The 22246-nt window shown below is 41.1% G+C and overlaps 1 long non-coding RNA gene across 8 annotated transcripts; it reads right to left on the reverse strand.

Annotated features, from left to right (window-relative positions):
• Nucleotides 1-9865: 9865 nt before the first annotated feature.
• LOC143172570 (uncharacterized) lies at nt 9866-22038 on the reverse strand. 8 transcript variants are annotated; one of them, XR_012997361.1, is made up of 6 exons: nt 21924-22038; nt 21350-21452; nt 20628-20755; nt 20287-20367; nt 17545-17674; nt 9866-11668 (listed from the first exon to the last, which is right to left on the reverse strand). It is a non-coding gene; the product is annotated as an uncharacterized LOC143172570 (long non-coding RNA). The 8 variants fall into 8 exon arrangements; XR_012997362.1 differs by lacking the exon at nt 9866-11668 and adding an exon at nt 16649-16914 and having other exon boundaries at nt 20670-20755; XR_012997359.1 differs by lacking the exon at nt 9866-11668 and adding an exon at nt 16649-16914.
• Between the last annotated feature and the right edge of the window lie 208 nt (nt 22039-22246).

Raw genomic sequence — 22246 nt, forward strand, 5'->3', positions numbered from 1 at the left:
ATAAGTATTGAGCTGGTTTATTCTGATGTGAAAGAGCAACTGTCATCTTTGACCTCTCAATTTCTTTTACACAGTAGGAGTCAGGAGCCTGAACCTACTAAATTCTTGCAGCAGCTTTACGCAAGCAGGGCTGTGAGATGTACCAGGACTATCCCCATCAGTAGGGTTCTGCAACAATCTGCCAAATCCTTTTGGATTCCTTTCTTTGTTTTTAAAGCAAACAACAAATGATGACACCATGGAATACTCCAGTTCAATTTCTTAATTTACTCTATAAAGTTCAATACAAATATTTTATCTGCATTTTTGGTACTGAAGATTATTTTCTTCTAATACCTGGTTTTGAAAAACACTTAAGCGCTACATGCGAATCCAGTCCAAGAAAAGACAGATATAAATTTATATTCAGGAGAGCACAAAGCAGTATGGGTTTGATTTTCTTACTCCTGATACAAAACTCCTTTTAATCTTTCCTTGTTTGAGTTCTGTAGTACCACAAGTTCCATTACTGATTTTTTATTTCCAAAAGTTAAGCTCCTTCACCATGTTCAGCATATGAGCTCACCAAAAGCAAAAAGTAGCATTATGACAGATCTCTGAAACTGCTCGTGTAGTTGAATGTGTATTTTTCTTTGAAAGATTGTTTACAAATGGTAAGGAATCTTTCTCAAAGCACATGGCATATTTAGCATGTTACAGTTGAAAATGCATCTCTTGCTTTAGTCTCACCGATAGGAAGATTCAGCTTTCAGTTGCTGTTGAACTTCTCCTTTTCACTGCATTCCAGACACCAATTCCATTTATCAGTTTCTTCGGAGTCTTGTTGCTAATCCCTCAATTTTTAATGACACTTAGCAAAGATATCTTGCCTGTAAGGACTGAAATGTAAGATCACAAATCGGCCTATTCACCATGCTTAAAATTAAGTATGTTGATTTAAATAGTATTTTTAGTTACATTTACATTTTTGCAGGATCAGAATAATACATTCACAGGTATTATACTTTCAAATGCTCTGCAGTTCTTAATTCTGCAAATCATTATCTATTGTAAGCCTGCAGATCTTCCCAGACAGACTTGTGCGACTCAGCCTTTCTTTCCCTCCTGCTGCTCCATAAAGATGGATCTGGTATGGAAAGAGCTTAACTATCTAAAAGTTAAGCATCCAGCTTAGGAGCTCTGAACGCCTTCTGGAAGTCCATACCTTTCCTCATGAGCTATTCAAAAACCATGGCTCCCCAGTCTGGGTCTGAATCGCTGCCGTCATTAGAGGTCAAAGATAGGTGTTAGGCATACTGTTTTACTGCCGCTCAGTTTGTAAGACTCTTGCCATGTCACATCATATGTGGACATTCAAAGTGATACACCACACGTTAAAAGCATATCTAAGCATAAAAGAATAAATGGTTTAAATATGAGAATTCAGAAGAAAACCTATTACCTATATCAGTACTAGAAATGGAAATTGGCTGAAAGCTCTTTTCCCCTAACTAAAAGTTATGAAAAATTCTTAGTAAGTTTTATCTATGGAAGGAAGATTTTCTGATTAGTAAGTCTGTTGTCTCCATCTCCCAAATTTTTTGTTGCTCATATTGTTTATTTTTTTAAAAGAAAGTCCTTAAAGTCCTGTTGCCTTTTTAGTCCAACCCTCTCAAAATAATTATTAAGTGGTGAGAAGCGGCCAAGTAAAGAGGGGAAGGGAGGAAAGAGCTAACACTGCTGTGCCTCACTTTCAGAAACCTACCCCCGCACCAGCATATCTACATGCTCAGGTAGGAATGGTCACAAATTTCTTCCACCAGCACTCCTGGCTACCTATATACAAGCCAGCTGTAGCCCAGGAAGAGCACTGCCATACCAGTGCAGTCCTGAGGTGGAGCTTACACACATTCAGAGCCAACCATTTATGTTTGTGGAACTTTATGTATGCATAATAAAATTAACCTACATCTGTCAATCAGGGCTTATGAATCTGATCCTATACCTGTTAGCACAAGTACAGAGAAGACTGAGCTGTAATGTCTGTCAGCCTTTTTTCTCCAAACCTTGTAAGGAGTATCTATAAGGATCTTTGTCCTCTCCATGACTGAGAGAATAAAGAAAAAGAGATGCTTAGGAGACACTTTGCAATTAGGTATGGTATGGCTCTGACCCACCTGAGTGCCTCACCACCTGCGTATCAGCTCTGGTCCAGAAACCACAGGGTGTCACTCACTCCAGAAACCCCAGGTTTCACTCACTATAGACTGAGTTAGCACAGCACTGAGCAAATAAGCCCCATGCCTCAAGAACAGCCTGATGCACAAGATGACCGCAGTAAACAGGAGAGGGGAGTTGCGTTAATTTATGCAACTCTGCTCAAGACTTATGGCTTAGCATAGCACCAAGCCTAATGCAGATACTTGACTCCCTGCCAAGAATTGCTTGCAGCTGGGCAGTACAGCGCATGGATGGAGCAGGTGCAGCATAGTCTGGGCTAGGGTGTGTAGACATGCCCTGAGAAGGCTAAAATGGAGGCAGTTGCCAGAATTAGCATGACCATACTGCTGCATATTAGACTTTAGTACAGTGATACAGGTGAAGCTCCATTAGGTCAATAATTTTCAGGCTTTTATATGAAGAAGATTCTCCTGCAGAGGACTGCAAAACCTTTCTGCACAATGGAGGATATGCAACACAGCTGCAGTGCAAGAAAAACCGTAAGCCACAAACATGAACCTGTTGCAATCTAACATGGCAAGTAACCAAATCAGATGAGAAGTGAAGCATAAAATGCTTTATGCTGACTTCCCTTGCATTCGGATTCACTTAAACCCATTAGTATCTTCAAATATTTAGGAGAATCTAGACTGTTTTCAATTATACATGAAGCAAGCAACAAGCTTTTAGTTAGAGTAAAAGGTTTTACTTTAAAATGATGCCTATTCTGAGCTCTCTTTGCCTTCCAAACTTGCATTTCCAAATATCTTGAGTCTAAAGAGGGGCCACATGTTCTGCTATGTGGTTACAATAAAGCAGGTCTCTGAGTGGAAGAGCATCTCCAGTCCAGATAAATGATCAACCATGTGGCACCAGGAATAATAATGAAGTTAAAAGAAAACGTTCAGGTAGGTGAATTTACCAGCTACAGACTTCAGAGCTTAGAAGAGGTTTAAGTGAAGCCTCACTCCAGGTCTGAAAGTCATGGGTATCAATGAAAAGTAAGAGACTGTGCAATTATATTTCCTGACAATGAACAATAGAGACACACTGTTTGTGTTTAATATTATCCATCACCTTATACGGAGAAGTTGTCAAACTATTACAGAAGTATGGGGGCTGCTCATCTCACAGAAGTAAAGCAAGATTTTTTCAACAAAGAACTCCAAATTCTGTAATAGAAATGAGGAGAAAACCTGAAAGAGCTTGTGCTAGATTATTGTCTCAAAAGACAGGCACCTAGCCTCCAGAAAAATTGCAAGAGATGAGGTTTCAAGTGGTCTCAAGCAAAAAATCAAACAAAAAAAAACCTTCAGGAGCAGTTTTGCACACTCAGAATTGCCCTTTAAAAAAAAAAAAACCAAAAAAAACCCAAAAAAACCCACTATACAATGTGCTGAATAGCATAAATCTGTGCAAAATGAAGTGTGGCAGTGCTCTGCCTCTCCAAAGTGACTGAGTCCAGATTCCTGCTGGAGAAATTAGAAACATCCAATGGTCAGCATATGAACCTGACATGCATGTAGGAGAACAAGAAATCTATCTTAAGAATCACTCCTAAACTTAACCTGCAGTTTCAAATAGTTGTGGCACACTGGGTAACATTGCAGTAACGATCAGAGCTCCAAGATTTTGTTTTTGCAAACATCACTTACCACACACACACGCGTGCATGCACTTTGGTTAAAAGGTCTCTCAACAATGCATGCCACCCATACTCCCTCCATTGCTCCTGCCCACCCTCAACCCTTTGGTCTATGCGTTTTCCTCCAGCAGCTGCCGAGCACTGGGAACCGTGGCTACCTCTGTCAGCATCCCTGGTACAGAGCCGCCAGTACTGACCTGAAAGGCGAGGTGGCCCCGGGGCACTTGAGAGGCCACTGGCCCAGTGCATGTAACTGGAGAGAGCAGATAGCAAGACCAAATCTGAAGGCAGTCATGACCCCCTCGGCAGGGCAGTGGCATGTAACCTGGGGGTTACAATGACTCCATCCGTTCTTCCTCCCACATCACTGTATCACTTCGTTCTTATATTTCTCAAATGGTCTTATGGACTGAAAAATGCTTTTCCTATCACATCTCAAGTGTGATAAGACTTCACTCATTTTGACAGGCTGTGCCACTGCTGTGAGGAAAGCACAAGGTCTGCTGCTCCACTGTGAGCACAGGGCAACGCTGTGCCACTCAGCAGGACCCTTTCAGACAACTGCGCACTTTAGAGATCAAAACCGACAGCACTCCACCTGCACCAGTTGTCAACATTCAAGGGGAATAAACCTTAGTAAGGTGTTCTGGCTGGGCAATGAGACTTAGGAGCTTAGCTTCTAAGCGGTTAAATGTTAAAGTCTATTTCCAAAAAAATGAGAGGGGGGAAAAAATGGTGCAAAGAGAGACGTCAATTAGTCCTTCTTGATATCTGTGTTGGCTGGAGGTCAGAGTCTCATTTGTGCTGCGTGATGGTGAGACAAAAGACATGCAGATTCACTCCTGAGCACGTGAGTTCAGAAGACAGTCCCAAGGCTGAAATGTGCTAGCAAGCCACCTAGCTTCATTAGCTTCCTTTGAAACAGAGCTTTCAGTCAGTTTGGCTAATAACGGTGAATCAAACGCATTGCATTATCTGCGGTTTCAACACGCTTTGAAAGCACCTCCTGCTGCTGGGCTCAGGACCCTCTGAGGAGTGTATTGACTTCAGGCAGCTCAGCTGGCGCCACTGCCAGGCCATTTCCACAGACGTGCCAGAAAATGTCTATGCCCATTGAATTCACCTGCTCTAATACCTTTCACTGACTGCTCAGCACATCATCCCCGATCAGGTCTGGAGAGAAGAAGCTTTCCCATGATATCCCAAGCTACTTTGAAAGATAATGCAGGAATAGCTGGAAGGTTTCTGTTCTTTCAGACTTTTTAGTTACAATCTACACACAGAGGAAGCTAATCAGGTATTGAAACTGCAGTGGTAGGAAATTAGGCCATACTTATTTCTGTTATCAAGTGCATGAAAAGAACATAAAAATTGTACGTAAGAAATAGACTGCTTTTCCAGAACTCCTATATTCAGGGTTATATTTCCTGCCTTGTTACCCTGTTTTCTCCAGCCTATAAAATGTATTTAGTGATTCAGCTATATTTATTTTCAATTTGAAGCAATTGCTGTAATACAGCAGCATGAAATATGTGCATTTCCAGAATTGCAGATATTCATTTTGGCAGAAGGGAAACAGAAGAGAGATGGGCAAGTAGCGGGTAGGCTTTCCAAATAAGTTCGCAACAAATTTCAGAGAGGTAGAAATAGGACAGAGAGAGGGTTTGACCCTCAGCTGGCACAGCCTGCGGCCTCTCTATTAGTGGTCAACAGATAGGTCTGAATTGTCCTTTGGAGGCCGTGTCCACATCTGCCATGCGGAAGACATGGGCCATCTCTACAGAAAATGTAGACATGGTCTGGTGTCTGGTGGCAGCACGAGGGCATCTGCCTGTAGCCCACACTTCGCCCATGTGAACACCTACTTCCCCTGCCAGCTTTCTGCTCAAAGATCTCCAGCTGTAGCATACAATATTCAAAGAGGACTCGACAAAAAAAAAATACAGACAGCTAGACTACTACCATAGAAAATATTTGCTTTTATCTGTGTAACATTTGCCTTCTTTTCCCTCTGCATTAAAAAGATTAAGAAGGAAGAAATATGAAGAACAGTATTGGTTTTATTTAGTAGGAACAGCTTGTTTCCATGACATTTATACATTAAGCTTTTTCTAAATGACAAGCAGATTGGCAAAGTCTCTTTTTTTTTAAAGCTGTCTTCCCCTCCTTTGATCTTTGCTTAGTGGATGTAAAAAAGACATTGTCAGATGCAGAGGCCTTTTGTAACCTTCTAAGTTGGTGGAGAAAACGCCTCTTACATGTGTATGAACATGAGCCGGCAGTGTGCCTAGGCGGCCAAGAAGGCCAATGGCATCCTGGCCTGTATCAGAACTAGTGTGGCCAGCAGGAGTGGGGAAGTGATCGTGCCCCTGTACTCGGCACTGGTGAGGCCGCACCTCGAATACTGTGTTCAGTTTTGGGCCCCTCACTACAAGAAGGACGTTGAGGTGCTGGAGCGTGTCCAGAGAAGGGCAACGAGGCTGGTGAGGGGTCTGGAGAACAAGTCTTACGAGGAGCGGCTGAGGGAACTGGGGTTGTTCAGCCTGGAGAAAAGGAGGCTGAGGGGAGACCTCATCGCTCTCTACAACTACCTGAAAGGAGGTTGTAGCGAGGTGGGTGTTGGTCTTTTCTCCGAAGTAACAAGCGATAGGACGAGAGGAAATGGCCTCAAGTTGCGGCAGGGGAGGTTTAGATTGGACATGAGGAAAAATTTCTTTACTGAAAGAGTGGTGAAACATTGGAACAGGCTGCCCAGGGAAGTGGTGGAGTCCCCATCCCTGGACGTATTTAAAAGACGAGTAGATGAGGCACTTAGGGACATGGTTTAGTGGACATGGTGGTGTTGGGTTGACGGTTGGACTCGATGATCTTAGAGGTCTTTTCCAACCTCAATGATTCTATGATTCTATGATTCTATGATTCTATGAGATGGCCAGATACTAGCTGGTGGCATTTGAATGCACAATTCAGGCTATGAAGTTCCACCTGCCTTGACTCACACTATTTGCCCTGCAAGGAGCTATGGAATAGCACACCTTGCACTGCTTCACAAGTTGTTTCACAGTTGTTTGAACAGTTCAGCTGAGTGCATGATAAATAGGCTGAGCACCAAGGCTAGGTACAAGGCAACTGCACAAAGGAGCCCAGCAAAGGATGTGGTGATTTCAGTCTTATGAATGAAGAAGCACTATCCCACTGCTATGTTTAATTCATTTAAACAGAGCCAGAAGCTTCCCTGAAGCTGCATGTGTATTATTGCTCCAAGTAATTTGCAAGATGACTGTCAGAAAATCTTGATGGCAAATAAATTAATTTCTGTTGCAAGCCCTGGCATTTCTGCTAGATAACTCTCCCATGGAAGGGAAGACACTGAGAACGGTAAAGATATCTATCCAAAGTAATCTATAGGAAATACCACTCATTTCCCTGAGAGTTGATTTCTAACCCCTCAGGGATGGAGGTACATCACCCACACCTGTAAATATACTTGGAGTTCAGTGCTTCTGCCAAAAAAGAAGGCTTTTTTTTTTTTTTTTTTGAGGAAAAACATTTGAATTAACCCAAAAGCAGGGTAGCAATGACACTCATAGGGAAAAAAAGATTTTTCATTTCTGTAAGGTGGTTTGGTTCAGCTGTCTAATTTTCTGTATGTGCTCAGATGACTCACTTATAAAGATACTTATTAGAGCAAAAACTGGCATGCATATTTCTTCTCCTGCTCCTTTCCAGGTGCATGCTGTAACAACTACCCATCCATCAGCTTCATTCTCCCTGTGACAGGGTGCTCTCCCCCAGAAAGCAGGAAGGCTGGGCTCAGATCCCCATAGAAAGTACTAAGTGCATACTTCCCTACAGCCTCTTTCTTGTCTTACTGGCTGGGAGGAAGCCCTGGCAACTTGGTGCTTTGCTGCTTCCTCTTTGGAGTCAGAGACAGTCAGAACTTTTGCATCAGGCAACACTGTAGAAGTGTAATATTAAAAAAAATGAAGCTGTTTCTGGTGGAATTGGGAAGCAAACCAGACAGAGAGCCGCTCAGTGATGCAAGTGCCAGAAACACTTGGAGAACTAATGCCATTGTTAAATGCCTTTTGTGAAGTTAGTCCTAGGTTTTTTCTATCCCCACTTTGGTTTTGTGGGAAAGAAAGGGGGGTGGGGGGTGGGGGGTGGGGAGGGCTATAGCATTTTTAAAAGAGAAAGCAAAAGGATAATTGCTTTAAAAGTTCTTCTATAAGAGAAAGAATGAACAAATAATATATTTTTTTCCAGGCATAATGGAATGATTCTGCATTTTGGAGACTAATCCCATAGGGAGCCAGCAGTGAAGACGGGTTTCACAGGTTGCCCTACCAAGTTCAGTGCTTTTGCTTTCTGATAGCTGCATTGCCCTGTTGGCATTCAGAAACACTTATAGCACTCCAGCAAACAGGTTACCAATACTTTTGGCTTTACGAGGAAAATAAACACCGATCTGTGCCAACACCCTGTTAGATTGCTGTTTACCTGTCCAAGCGGTATATTTGAGCACAGTAATATCCCACAAATGAGCAGCACCAAAATGTATCCCGTCATCCAGCAGATCATTGGAGCAGAAACTTCTGCCTGGCAGGTGTTTGTATGGTGCCTGGATACACGATGCTGCTCCCTGACTGTAGCTGGCAGTACCTGGCCAGCCTGCTGGCCTGCCCGCTTATGCTTCTTATAGCATTGTTGCAGACCTGAGAGGCACCAGGCATGTCCCGTCTTAGAATCAGGCCCATCGGATTATTTTGGCCACTTTTCCACTACAGTCTAGATAGTGAGTGAAGATTATGTTAACACAAGCTGATGCTTAAACTCCAGATTTCAGTACTGTAATTAGAAACTTTTATATGAAACACTCCCACAGTGAAGAAATACAATTATTTACATGAATCAGCAAAGAGAATGTGCCATACTGTACATTTTGTTGCTTTAGGAAAACAGATTGACTTAAAAGGTCACAGAGATGACTGCTTAAAATTTTACTAATGAACACTGACTTTAACAATAAAGGATGTGTTTATATTTTTATTGAATGTTATGTTCCATATATTGCAATAAGCAAACAGGAAGACAATGCTAAAGTTTTTTACTATACTATTGATGCCACATGGGCCAAAACTAGCAAGTTGGTGAGTTAGACCATATGCTGTTTGAGTGATGGTTATAGGAAAGTTTAGCCTGATCAAGGTTAAAATTGCTTAGACATGAAAATGTACAGAACAGTTACAACAACTGAGTTGTTAAACTCAGAGATTAAGAGCATTAACTACCATTTTAGTGCTGATTTCTCATAGAAGGATTTGAGTACCTGTTGTCCTATTATTGATGAACTAGGAGATAAGGAGTCTCCTCTTCAGCTGCGATTTAAGAGGCAGTCAAATGTAACAAGAAAAAGCTTAACTCCAAGAGGAGTGGAGAGACGCACCCAATTAGGGAGAAGTACTTCTTGTTAAATGCCTAAATCCTTTCCCTCCACCCCAATTTACCTACTCATCTTTGCATATCTGGGGATTTTTCTTCTAACCATCCTTCCTAGCTGGCCCCCAAAACAAGCTGGCCCACTGCATCATCTTTGTACGACGAGTTAGTTCTCCCTGTTATTTTCCAAGATGCTTTGGATGCCAAATTCAGGTCTGAGTATTCCACTAGGCAGCTTGACTATCTTGGGAAGAGGCATGTAAAATACAAGTTGAGTGGCACCCAGACTCTTTTGAGAGCCCTGGTTCTAAAATATCATTAAAATTATTTTTTAAACCTCACTTCCCCTCAGTTAAATGGTCTCTCTCTAAACTCCCAGAGCATAACATAGGGGCATGATATAGGAATTTTTGTAGTAGACACACAAACAAAAATGCTAGGAGAATACTTGGTTATACATTAAATGAAGGGAAAAAGCTAAACCAGCGGTGTTATTGCTGTTTACTTTTCACTTAAACATTGCAAGAATTTAATATGTAAAATGCTGCAAGTGATTTTTTTTACAAGAGGTTCAACAATTTAATTTCTAACATGCAACCATTTGGGCATTAACCAGTCACTTAAAAAGAATCACATGGGGATTTGCTGCTGAAATAATTATGCAACATCACTGTTGTCAACTATACAAGACTCTAAAAGAAGTGCCTGGGATAAGTTGACATGTTATGCTTCTACCTTCTTTCAGGTTTGCATCATTTCAATATTCCTTGAATTACTGCCAAGAGATGACCGCTGTGGTTTGAAGAAAAAAAGTCCACGCAGAGTTATAGGATTTATTTTAAAATATGGATGCTCCTTTCAAACCTTACACAAAAAAACGCTCCTGCTTCACTGTTGATGACATGCTTTCTTTCAGACTTCCACACAGTTGTCATTTGTATTTTCTTCAAGTAGTGACAAACACATAGAAGTCTAGCATGGATACCAGTGGCACATCAACTGATCTGGAGTCATGTTTTTGTTACTTAACACCTCGCTCTTCCTCCCAGCCAAGAAAGTTCAAAATTAATTCGACTACCGAAAATTTACATTCATCTAACTTCAGCCAGTTCCTATCAGTTCTATAACAAAGACAACCAGAGGAAAAATATCCAGTATGCCAATAACAGGGAATGGATAGGGGATAGAATTACAGAAAGATTAAAAAGGTTATTAATTAAAACCAAAACCACAAAAAAACCCACAGAAGTATTTTGGAAACAAAGTCAGTCTAGATTAAGGATAGCCTTTTAAACAGATTTCAACTGGCTTTAGACAAAGCTCTTAGTCGTTTAACAGGATCAGAAACAGTAAATACTACATCTCACCTCTTGGTCAGGTGCCGAGATGGAGTGCTGTTTCACCTGTAGCAGCTACAGTCTTTCAGCTCTGAATATATTTACTGGTTTCTGTGAAATAGTCCATTCAGTTCCTAATGAACAACAGCATCCATTCTCAGCTCTGCTGGGAGTTTACTTAACACAAGTACTGTCAGCGCTCTACAACTGAACCCCTCCTTCATTCCTCTCTTGAAGGAACTCCCTTGTTTCCACAAGTTGTAAAGGGTTAACTTTAGCAGCAGCTGCCCACTTGCTAACTAGAAATCCTCCTGGTGGATTTTCAACCGGTTGTTACTAACTTCTGAGAAAGTCAGATAATGCCAGGAGGAGAATAGTAGAACATCAAATAGCTGGCACCCTGTGTAAGTGTGGTTAATTGTGGGCCTTATCATATTATAAGCAAAGAGAATGCAGCCATTCCCTGACACTAGTGGAGAGAAAATATGTAAAAAATCAATGGAGAACGGTGCACCCAAACTTCAATTTTTATATACACACACACACACATATATATATACACACATATATAAAAATCAGTCAAGAATTATTACTTAAAGGAATAAATAATTTAATTTAAGGTTTAACTTTCTAAAGCACCTGTCCTTGTTGTAAGATTAACACACCTCAGTTACTATATAAATTCATCTTCTCGGCTAGCATTAATAGCTTCTTAAGTCCTGCAAAAATTTTGCATATTTGCACACTAGATCTTCATGACCTGTTACATCTTCCAAAGGAATGAAGGTATTTTACCACATGTTTGTTCCCCAGGAGGACAGAAGGGAAGTCCACTACTATTGCAGCTTCTAGCAAATAACAGCCATCAAGGAAAAGCAAATCAAAGGAGTGGGTGTTGTGTGGCTCCCTGGCACTAGGGAACAGCGCAGAGGTCCTGCCACCTTGCTGCTGCAGTCCCCAGGAGCTGCGAAGCCATCTAACTGCAGAGGTCTTGAGGACAGGGGGAAATAGTTCAGTACCACATCAGCTTTTAACACTTGATTTTGTTCTGTATGGGAACAAAGACAAAACAAAAAATAAATGAAGCCTTTCAAATGTATTCATGGTAAATAAAGTGGTTCTACAGTATACTGGTAAGGGCACAGGACTGGGGTATTCCTGGAGATGCTGGCTCAATCCCTGCTTTGCAGTGCACATAAGACTAGCATTTTCCTACAAATCGAATAATGGTAGTTTATACTTGCGTTGGACACATTTCAACCACATATTCATTTGCAATTCAGCAGAAGTCCCCCTCACTTTTTCTAAGTCATGAAAGAGAGCAACACTTCTTCATTAAATAATCTGTCCTCAATGAAAAAACTAATTTCCCTGAAAACACATTTGGCCAACTTCACCTTATGGAGTGTGTGCCTCTTCCCACACCACGGTTTGGTCGACAGACCCAGTGTGGAGCAGTATTTCCTTCTAGGTAGACTGAGTTAGAAAGGCAGGGCACAACAGACTCCTAGCATCCGTAGGTAAAGTCAGACCCATAATACAAACTTGCAATTATAATTCATTTGCTCTTAGCTATAGATCAGTTGTGACACCTGTTAAACTTCTTTTTTGAGAAGGGAAGAAAATGGCAGTACTTACTACTCCTACCAGCAGATTTTGTCAGTGAGGAGATGGGATCATAGCTCACAGGGCACAAAGATGCTCAGCATTATTTTCCTCACACCCTAGAACAGTTACCACCTTACTCTGTCCGTTATGTAGTTGCTTAAAAGCCCAGAGCCTTTCAGTTGTATAATGCATCTTTTTACAGTTAAGTACAACTTAGAGTATTTTTCTCCCTTAAGGTACAATTTTTTTTCACTTGATAGAGGTGCTTATACATTATTCATTTGTTTTCCTTCACTTCAGTAACAGCAGAGTACTTCCCCGGCTTTTATTTGAGGTGCACAAAATCCCGTTTGTTTACACAAATCTATTCATCTTTGCAGTTACCTTATTCACTCTGCTTCAAGCTATTGGACATCTACCAGAGCACTAAACAGAAAGCAGCATACCAAAGCAACAGGCTCCTGAAATGAATAGGTGTGATCATCAGACACAATCCATCCTCACATCATTGAAAGTATGCGCTACCTTCTCTGTTTTATTTTCTTTATTACTAGTATTTTGGATGATCTGTATTGACAATAGGGCAAAATAAGTTTATTCTGGTTAGCAAAGATTGGGGTTGTCTTGTGTTTTGGGTGTCACTGCGCACAGTGAGACTATCCCTACCCTCTTCCAAAGGCATCTAAGTCTATACAAGTCTAAAAGCATGGGGGGAAATCATCCACCAAGTTCACCACATGAAACTATGGCAGAATTTGGAGGTCTCAATCAAGGCCAGACCCCTAAGCTCATAGGCCACCTGCTGCTCTACCAGTATTTCTACCAGCAAGCTCTTGGCAGCTCTCTGCTAAGCACATGGTATTTGCATATCGTATTTCAAAAAGACATAACCTTTCAGATACATTGCCTGCAAATCCTTGACACCTAACTTTGACAGTCAAGGTCACACAGGATAAACAAGGAAATGTGCAACTCTCACATGACTGAAGCTTTCGTTATGCCATATCCTGCCTTTTTTTTTTTCCCCCCTTTTTTTTTTAAAGGGCCGATATGTCAGTGTATCAATTTTATTAGTACCACTTTTACCCTATATCGAGAGAGCGCCTTTGCCCCAAGATCTCTTTTGTCCAAAGTAACCTCTTTGACCCTAGCAAGTGACAGTGCAAAAAATCTAAACTCTTTTACTAAACATTTGGATTTTTGTGCTGCTGTTTATGGAGTTTCCCTTTCACTTTTCATTTTATGTTGGTTTCAGGGTTTGAGGTCTGTCTACAAATCCACTGCAACTTCCTTGGCCATGGCAACTAACTTAGAAGGGCACCAAATACCATAAGCATTTGAAGACTGCTGTCTATCTAAAATTAAGAAAACTAAATAAAAAGCTAAGATTGTAGACAACCCGTTTGCAAGAATTAAGGTGAAAAAAAAGTATTTCTAAAATGAATTTACCTGCGTATTTCATCTTTGGTATTTTCTTTCTGTTCCTTAATTCCTGTCAATTTGTGCAATTTCTGTCTTTGCTTTGAAACTGTTGCCCAAGAACTTCAGTTCTTACAGTCTTGCACGGTTGCTTCCCCCTGAGGGAAGGCAGCTAGAGACCAAAGAAGCTGCAAGCTTCCCTGGGGAATTCAACAGAGCCCAAACCAAAAATTCTTGTAGCAACAGATGAAGCTGGAAAAAGAAAGAGGGGAGTCCATGCTAATGAAAAGCAGTGTTGCCAGTTAGACAAGAATAATATTGGGAAACCCTTTCATCTGGGCATCTCTGGACTTTCCTTTAATAAAGCTGTTAGAGCAGAAAGAGTGTCCCTGACCATAGTTGAGTCTTTCAGATTAACAGGCGCAATCGTATGACAGGAGACAGCGGACTGCTGAATGGCAACTAAATCAAACCGGAGCTGTCATGGATGCTTGTAAACTTCAGCACCCTTCCTGCTCATGTGTAGCTGGATCTACACAGCTATTAACTTTGTCACCAAACTTCAGAGGTGGTTTTAGCTTGGTTGTCACAAACTGGTCTGGAAAAGATGACTGAAATATGTCTGCTGTTGCAAGAAAGATGGTGTAGGATTCCAGACCAGTCAGGCTCATATCATCACTTGCTTTAAAAAAAAAACAACAAACCAATAGCAACAATAAAAATCCTCCATCTTTCTCCAAACACATCACTCAACACCCTCTACATGATTCACAAAGACTCACAGATAAGCAGTTCCATGAGTAGAGGGACCACAAAACCGGTTGCCCAACAGACCTTGGCTGAGGATTCAGCTCTTGCATGGATGCTGCCATGCCACCACCCTTCCACCAGCAGTACAATAATAGATCCTCTCTTCCCCCAGCTGCTAAGGTCCTAAAGTTTTGTAAAAATATTTGGTTTTACTCTTCTACCCCACTGTTAAATTTTTCTGAAATTAGCCAACTCTTTCAAGAGGAAAGAAGGGATTGATTGATTGATTGATTGCATAATCCTGCATTCCTTGCTGCTTTAGGAAGCCAGGTTAAAGCACTTTATATACTCCCACAGAGGGACTAATCTGTACCAAAACTAGGTAGCTAGCTAGCTATTGCACAGTTATTGGTAACACAGAACTAACGGCGAATCACTGCCTGAGTCGCAAAATCTCGTTCCCCTACAACTGCAGAGAATCCTAAAATGGATGTCTAGCTCAGACTTCTCCGCAAGGCTCCTTTCATGTGCAGGTACTTGTTAATTAAATCTCCTGGCTGACCTGTGGCAATAATGTCTATGCCACCTTTCAGAGGCAGCTAGGGGGTGGAGGTGTAGAAAAAAAGAAGGAATTTTTGCCTATAGACTCCTAACATAGGCTTCATGCGTGAACTACAGGACTACTCAGAAAGCATGGGCAGTTCCTTAGGAGTTGGAGTCCACAGCATCTGGAATACCTGAGACTTTCACTAGCTTAGAACACAGCTTTCAGGCCAGAGCAATCTAACCACGTAAATATTAAAGTACACCAACATTCGCTCATATAGACATAAAGAAATCTACCTTCTGCACTCAGCCCACGTTTACCACTGGTGTGTTTATTTCTCCTCAACATAATGTGATATTAGCTATCAGTTCTATTTTTCAATGTTTGTATGTTCACTATTACAGTAGGACACCTCAACCCACCCCCCCTAAAGATTTTAAGATGTGAAGGCTAGGTAGTGAAAGGGAAATAAGTTGTGCAGTTGTCTCTAGCCTGACAACAAAGCTGAAGATTTTCATTCCCTCCTCCCTCATCTCCACTCTACCAGGTACCCCAAATTTGTGCTTTAATGGGAGAAGAAAGCCCACCACCACAGTAATGCCCTCCTAAACACTTACATCCAATAAATGTCTTCACCTTTGGATGCATTCCACTGCACATGCAAAACTGGCAAAAATTTACAGGTATTCCTACTAATTCTCAACTTTTTGTGCATATCTTAGCAGTCGTGTCCAAGACTGACTCCTTTGCAGTGTAAGTCTACAGTTCTGAAGACACCAATCATGCGTTACTTCAATGCACAGGATTTACATTGCATTCATACATGCAAGAACTAAAACAGACCAAAATTCTTCTCCCAAAAAACAGATAACATTAGCTCTTCACTGGGAATAAAAATCTTGCAAATATTACTTTGGCACATCACTTATCAAGTTTCCTTTTTAGGACACTTTTTCCTCAAGAGTTTTTACTAAAGGGCTCAGTTCATTAAATCTGAACATCTGTCTAGCTTCTATTTGCCACACATGGAAAAAAAATAAATTGACAGGATGATGCTATGTGAAAAATAATTGTAGAGAAAACAGATGTCAATAAATAAACCAAATGCTTGGTGCAGTACAAGGTACACCTTGATTTCCCTAAACACAGTAAATAAACTTCAAAGTTTTAATGCTGTTAGCAGGACTTAATATTAGCCTTTGTACACAGTTACATGGTTGCACATTTTTGGATGAGCAAGTTTGTGGAGAAATATTGATTTCTTCATGTTGGCCTTAAAAGTGTCCACGTATAGCTCCTAAATCCATATGGCAGTACATAAATAACTAGCTTAATTTTAGAGTTTGGAGAATGCATTAACTTCTATCAAATTTCTGATGCTTCACATATTGTAATAGTTGGATAGTAGTTTGCATCCCTAAACAACAGCATATCCTCCTAAATTTTGAAAATCCTGTCTGTTTAAACTAGTTATTTTATGTGTTCTGTGAATAAGTGAAACTGTTGCCTGTAATGTAAATAAAAAAGCATTGTCTAATTTGATCAGTCAACTACAACCTCTTTGGCTGCACCCCCCAAACAACTGAATTTGAACTGTATTTGAATCATCTGCTGCTGTCGTTGCAGATACTAAGTCCCCATTCTCTTAAATAGGTTGAATTTTAGTTGAGACCCTATATCCATCTCAAGGAGTTTCTCTGACTCTTTCAAATTTCAGTAGAGATTTATTAAAGAAAACAGGAAGGGCTAGGGAGGATAGTGTATTTTTTTCTTCTCCAAAGCAAATCCAGGACAACCAGCAATGCAAGAGGAAGGGTTGCTTAGCACTAGAGCACATAAAGAAGACAGACGTCCTCCTGCATGATCTCTTGAAACAGAAGGTTTCTGTTGTCAGCTAACAAAATTAGTTGCAGAAAGAACAAAGATCAGCTGTCCTTCCAGTCACTTCAATGATTCCTGGAGGTAAATGGCTGACAGGACAGTAACAGAAAACAAAAACAAAAAACAAGGCCTTAGCAATAAGGTGAAATTAGACATGAAAACAAATAGTTCTGCCTTAATTACTGTATTCTCTGACAGAGAAATGGAGTCTCTCTCAAACATGTGTTTGAAAGCCAAGATGGTATAATCAAATCTACTTGAGTTGCTGCAGAACTGTTTTTCTTGAAATAAGTTAATGCTAAAAGGAAAATATGAAGTTCATATTAAGTACATTTTAAGTAAGAATGTTAAGTATGATATTGCAAAATAAGTTTAGGTATCATATTGTGAAATAAATCTTAATTGCAGTCTCCCTTGTAGACAGCAGCCCTCTACCTCTTCTCATGTGAAGCATTACCTTGGCGGCTGGAGAGCAAGACACAATGCTGACTACAACCAAGAATTAATGTGAAGATCCAGTGATGGCAAACACAACAGGGAACAACTGCATTTGTTTCTCTTGAGGCCTCTTGTCCCTTAATACATTAACATCAAAGGCAGCCTCACATATATCCAAAGACACAGCCTGTGCTCTTTAGTGTCTGACACCAATACAGAATATGGTATCCCAGACAGGTTCCTTTTAAAATTTTATTAATTGAACCAAAAACTTCTTTTACCTGTAGGGCAATCCCATTTAGGATGAGTGTGTTTTAGGAAAAGCAGTGTGTTTTGGGTTCCTAAACAGTCTGCTTCAGAAGAGACATGGATCAAAAGTTTTACGCAGGTCTTCCTTTTCCTTTGTGCTTCCTATATGAGATAATGAAGGAAAAGGTAGCTGAGTGCTTTCAGGCATGTGACCTTTTTGAGGGGGGTGGGGAGCGAAGAGGAAGAGGGCAAAACCAAAGCAGGTTCATCTTAGCACTGCATATCCAAAATTTCACCTGGAGAAACATAGGTTAGAGATACTACATTTCTTAAGAAGTTGCTAAAATCACAGTTTTGAAAGTCTAAACTTGTCTCAGCAATTATATTTCTGGGCATAATTACACTGGAATAATAATTCATTTCTGGCTATGCTAGCAGTAAGTCCTTTTGTGGACTGTCTTCTAGCATGAACTAGACTTTTTTTTTTTTTTCCCCAGGACCACTAAATAGTGGAGGGTCCCTGTGCAGTTGTAAGTCTTGCATACCTTCAGAGCATGCAACTAGAGTAGGAAACACACATTGGGTCTGTCCGTCCTTAGCACAAAGCAGTAATGAAGAAAGAGGGTCTCAGCCCTATGCAATCTTACCTTGCTGCTTTGCAGTCCTGATCAGAGGCTGATGCAAGTAAGGGCTTTGGTTTAGGCTTATTGCAGTCACAAAAAAAGACAAGGTTCAGGACTGTGCAGGAATACTGTGTGTGCCACATACAGCCGTGTCTGCCCAACAAAAACTGGAAGTGTGGTAGGGACAAATGAAGTATATAACCAGATTTGGTTAGTCTGGATGATGGCAATGTTTCTGGCCTGAACTGCATCTTCACAGGAAGACACAGCAGTTCTCCACAGATGCGGGACTTCAGTGGCTACCCCTGCTGAGCACCATGGCTGCTGGCACTGGAGTTACCTAACAAACACAGCTTCCACATGGGTAAGCCGCCTTGCACTCATGTAAGCTGTAGTCTCCTCATGAACAGCAAGGAAAGCGTCTAAACAACAGAGCTCATGAGTGAGTAATAAATCTTGATCCTTTACCCCTGGTCATGATATGAATCCTAGCCAAAACCTGGAAGTTTTGTTTCAGCTACAGCACTTAGCCTATTTCTCTCAAAAGCTACAGAACCAGAATTAAGGACCACTTGCTGGATAGTTAGAGGAAAATTTCTAAAGAGCATCAAGAGTTTGGGGACTACCATTAAACCATTGACAGTGGCTATTTCACTCTCCTTTATGAATGTGGAAGCACTCAAGAAAATGGAATAAAACAGCATGGCTGCTGCTTTAGGACAGATAACACTGAAGGGTTGCAAAGATTTTTTTTTTTTTTTTAATAAAAATCTGTCTCTTTGCACCACAATCTGGAATTACTTTGTTTTTCCACCTCAAAAATTCTTTTATAAGTTTGTGAAGAGTCTGCAAAAACCTCCTGGTTTATGATTGAGATCATCAGATGTCAACAGGACTTATTTTTCTGAAACTACGGTCGCAGCTGGAAGGTAACCGGTTGTTGAAAAGGCAAGGTGTGACATAAGGGAGATTAAAAGACTCATTATCAAAATGCAGATGATGATACTGTGACCTGCTGACCAAATATTACTTTAGCTTTTCTTTTGCCTCCTGGCAAGTGTTGGATACAATGAAAAACATGAGAACACAAACATGGTATCTCAAATCAGCACCTATAACAAAGAAGCTTAGCTCATTTTCAAAGAGGTTTGAGGAGGGGGGAGGTGGAGATGGGTGGTGAGGGGATGCTCGTAATCATGAGGTGCAAAAACTTTCCCTGCTACTCACAGCTCACCCAAGAGAAGAAACCTGTCATTTAAATTTATAGCACCTAAAATTTCTTTTTTTAACTTCACAAATCCGTAGCCTACAGCACACATTCATTTCTGCCAATAGACTGAAATTCCAGAGCAGTTTAACATGAGCAAATTGATTAAGAAGGGAGAAAAGCAAACACTACTGCCAGTTCACCAACTGAACTGTTGAGAGCACAAGGCTGTCTTCCAGCAGCTGGCTAAATACCAGCTACAATAGCCTTCTAGTCCAGAAAACTGAACCTGCTGGGAGATCCAAGTACTTCTTTAAACTTAGTATTAACAGCATATCTATTTGGGGAAGTGAAAACTTAAATTAGGTTGCTATAAATACTGTCAATCCCAGTGTCATAAGAGGGAAGTTCAATTAGCTCAGACTGGTCCCAAAAATCATATTCTGAAAATGAGATAATGACGAAACACCACGTTTGTTTTTTTTAAATTCTGTCAGTAGCTCAGAGGGAAAGCTCAGCAGTGGTAGAAACCAGGAGTCTTTTCTGTTAAAATGCAGCAGCTGTTTGTAAGGGCTTGTTGAAATCACCATGAAACTTGAACCGTACTGGAGGGAAGACTGTGAAACAAAATAGCCTGTAAAGAGCAGCTGTGTCTGAGGAGTTCAGCTTCAGTGCTTTTAAACTGCAAGCTCCTTGCAGAGAGCTTTTTCCAGCCTCAGGAAAGAATTATCTCGATACCAGGGTCAGAGGACTTTTTAAAACCTCCCTAGGTCAGAAAGCTCATTTATCTGTTTTGATTTCTTGCTAAGACTAAACCACCAGACTTTCAAGAACTGATAGTGGTCCTCTCACTGGTAAGTGACTGAAGCAGCCAACTCACTAACTACCAGAGAGACGAAACTTGACCTTGCACATTTAAAAATAAAAAATCTAGGATTACTTACAATGCAAGTTAAACGACCTTATATTCCATCTCCTCTGCTATAGAGGACAGAGTATAGGAGTCTTCTAAATGTTGCTTTTCCCTAATGAGGTAAAAAATAGGCAACTGTAAGCATTGTAAAAGGATTGAAAATTCTGAGCCATTTTTCTGGGTGTTGCCACTACATATTTACGCAGAATCACAGCACACATTACTTTACAGAAGTTTCCAGGTATGCAATTAATACAAATAGGAGGCTTTGTTATGCATAGAGCATAATAATGGCTTTGTAGTACTGGCAAGCAATTCACTTCTATAAAAACTTGTGCAAAATCTAAACCAGGGGGAATGAGGAGTTCTCACCTCAGAACTCCTTGATGAGATATCTGCAGAGGCACAACGTACCCAGATCCCAGGAAGAGCTGCCCAAGAGCAGCAGTTGCACTCTGCACAGTATCTAGCTCATTTGCCACAGCTTCTGTCTTCTGTAACTGCTGGCACATATAGGGCAAGAGGAGATGCATACCCAGTTAAAAAAACACCCAGAGAGTATAAAGCCATTTAGAGTCCAAACAACAATTCTTTGCACAGATACCAGAAACCACGTGGGTATACAAGGCCTGCACAAATTTTGCAATATTTGCAGTAAGTGAGGTTAGCTATGCATGGGTAGGGCAAATTGTCTGGGGCCCAACCCTGATTCAGGGTGTTTGAGAAGCATAGCACTTAAAAGGGATTTGAACAAACCACAGCAGTTCTGCAGAGCGACAGCTTCCAGGACTCTGGCATTAGTACTCCCTCTACCCTTTTCCAGCTCTGAATGCAAAACAGCAGCTTGCAGATGGAGTAAGGAAGCAAAGAAACACAGTGAGGGTGCTTAGCTCTCTCCCTGCATTAGTCCCAAGCTCCCCAGCCCTCTCATCCCATCGGCCAGAAAGAGGCCACTCAACTGGATCTGCAACGCTCCTCAGAGAAGAGGTTGGCTCAGCTCCTCAGAGAAGAGGTTGGCTCACCGTCTGCAGCCCTGTTTGCAGTCTCACGCCTGTCATTTGCCACAAGACAAGACAGGACATGGGTTGGCTCACCAACATGAGGGCTGCATCTGCTCCTGAGTGGATTTATAGGAAGATGGCATTTAGATTGTCAGGTCTGTCAGAACTCAGCCTTGGTTCGTCACAACACCCAAAGCTAAAAAAAATCAACATCAAATATAATAGGTAGCACATTTACAAAGGAAAAGAAGGGTGATATTTTTTCCTGACCAATTCAAATCAAATCAGATTTCACCCTCACAAATACAGAGCTGTCAGTGTAGCGTGCTCCCAAAATCTGACTTTTCTACTTTCTTGGTCATTTTGGTACTACATCAGATCAAAAGGAGAGAGGAAGAGAGAGGAAACTGAAAGATGGGAGTTCATCCTTGGGAACTGTCAAGCTCATTTGAGTATAAGCAGTCCTTGCTCCCATAACTTAAGTGATATTTTCCCCATTTATAACATGTTCCATCTGGACACTTCACAACATTTCACACTTGGTTCTCACAACATTGCACACATCTGCCAATGTGGGCATCTCAAGTTCACATGGTAACAAACAGAGTTAAGATGCTAGCACAGCATTAAGGTCAAGGCTGAGCAAAGCCTTGCCTCTTTCACATACCCGCACAAAGCCTCCATCCTCATTACCACAGCTGCTCTGTCGCATCCCTTTCTGCTGCTTGCTTTACTAGAAGTAGTCCCAGAAGGAGGTTTGGAAGGGAAGGTTCAGAGGAGGACTGTGTGGTTGCCACTTCCATTTTTGGAACTGGAAAGCAGACTCAGCAGGAATGGGAACAGGGAATCACAGATCCCCATTGGCAGCACGTTGTACTGGAGGCAAGGCAGTCAGCCAAGACAAGGCTAAGAGCTTTGCATTTCTAATACTTTCTGCGGTTGCAATGCCCTGTTGAGAGGAGCAAGTCAGAAGAATATCATTTCATAATA

Source organism: Aptenodytes patagonicus, chromosome Z (assembly GCF_965638725.1).
Source record: "Aptenodytes patagonicus chromosome Z, bAptPat1.pri.cur, whole genome shotgun sequence".
In the NCBI taxonomy this organism is placed as follows: Eukaryota; Metazoa; Chordata; class Aves; order Sphenisciformes; family Spheniscidae; genus Aptenodytes; species Aptenodytes patagonicus.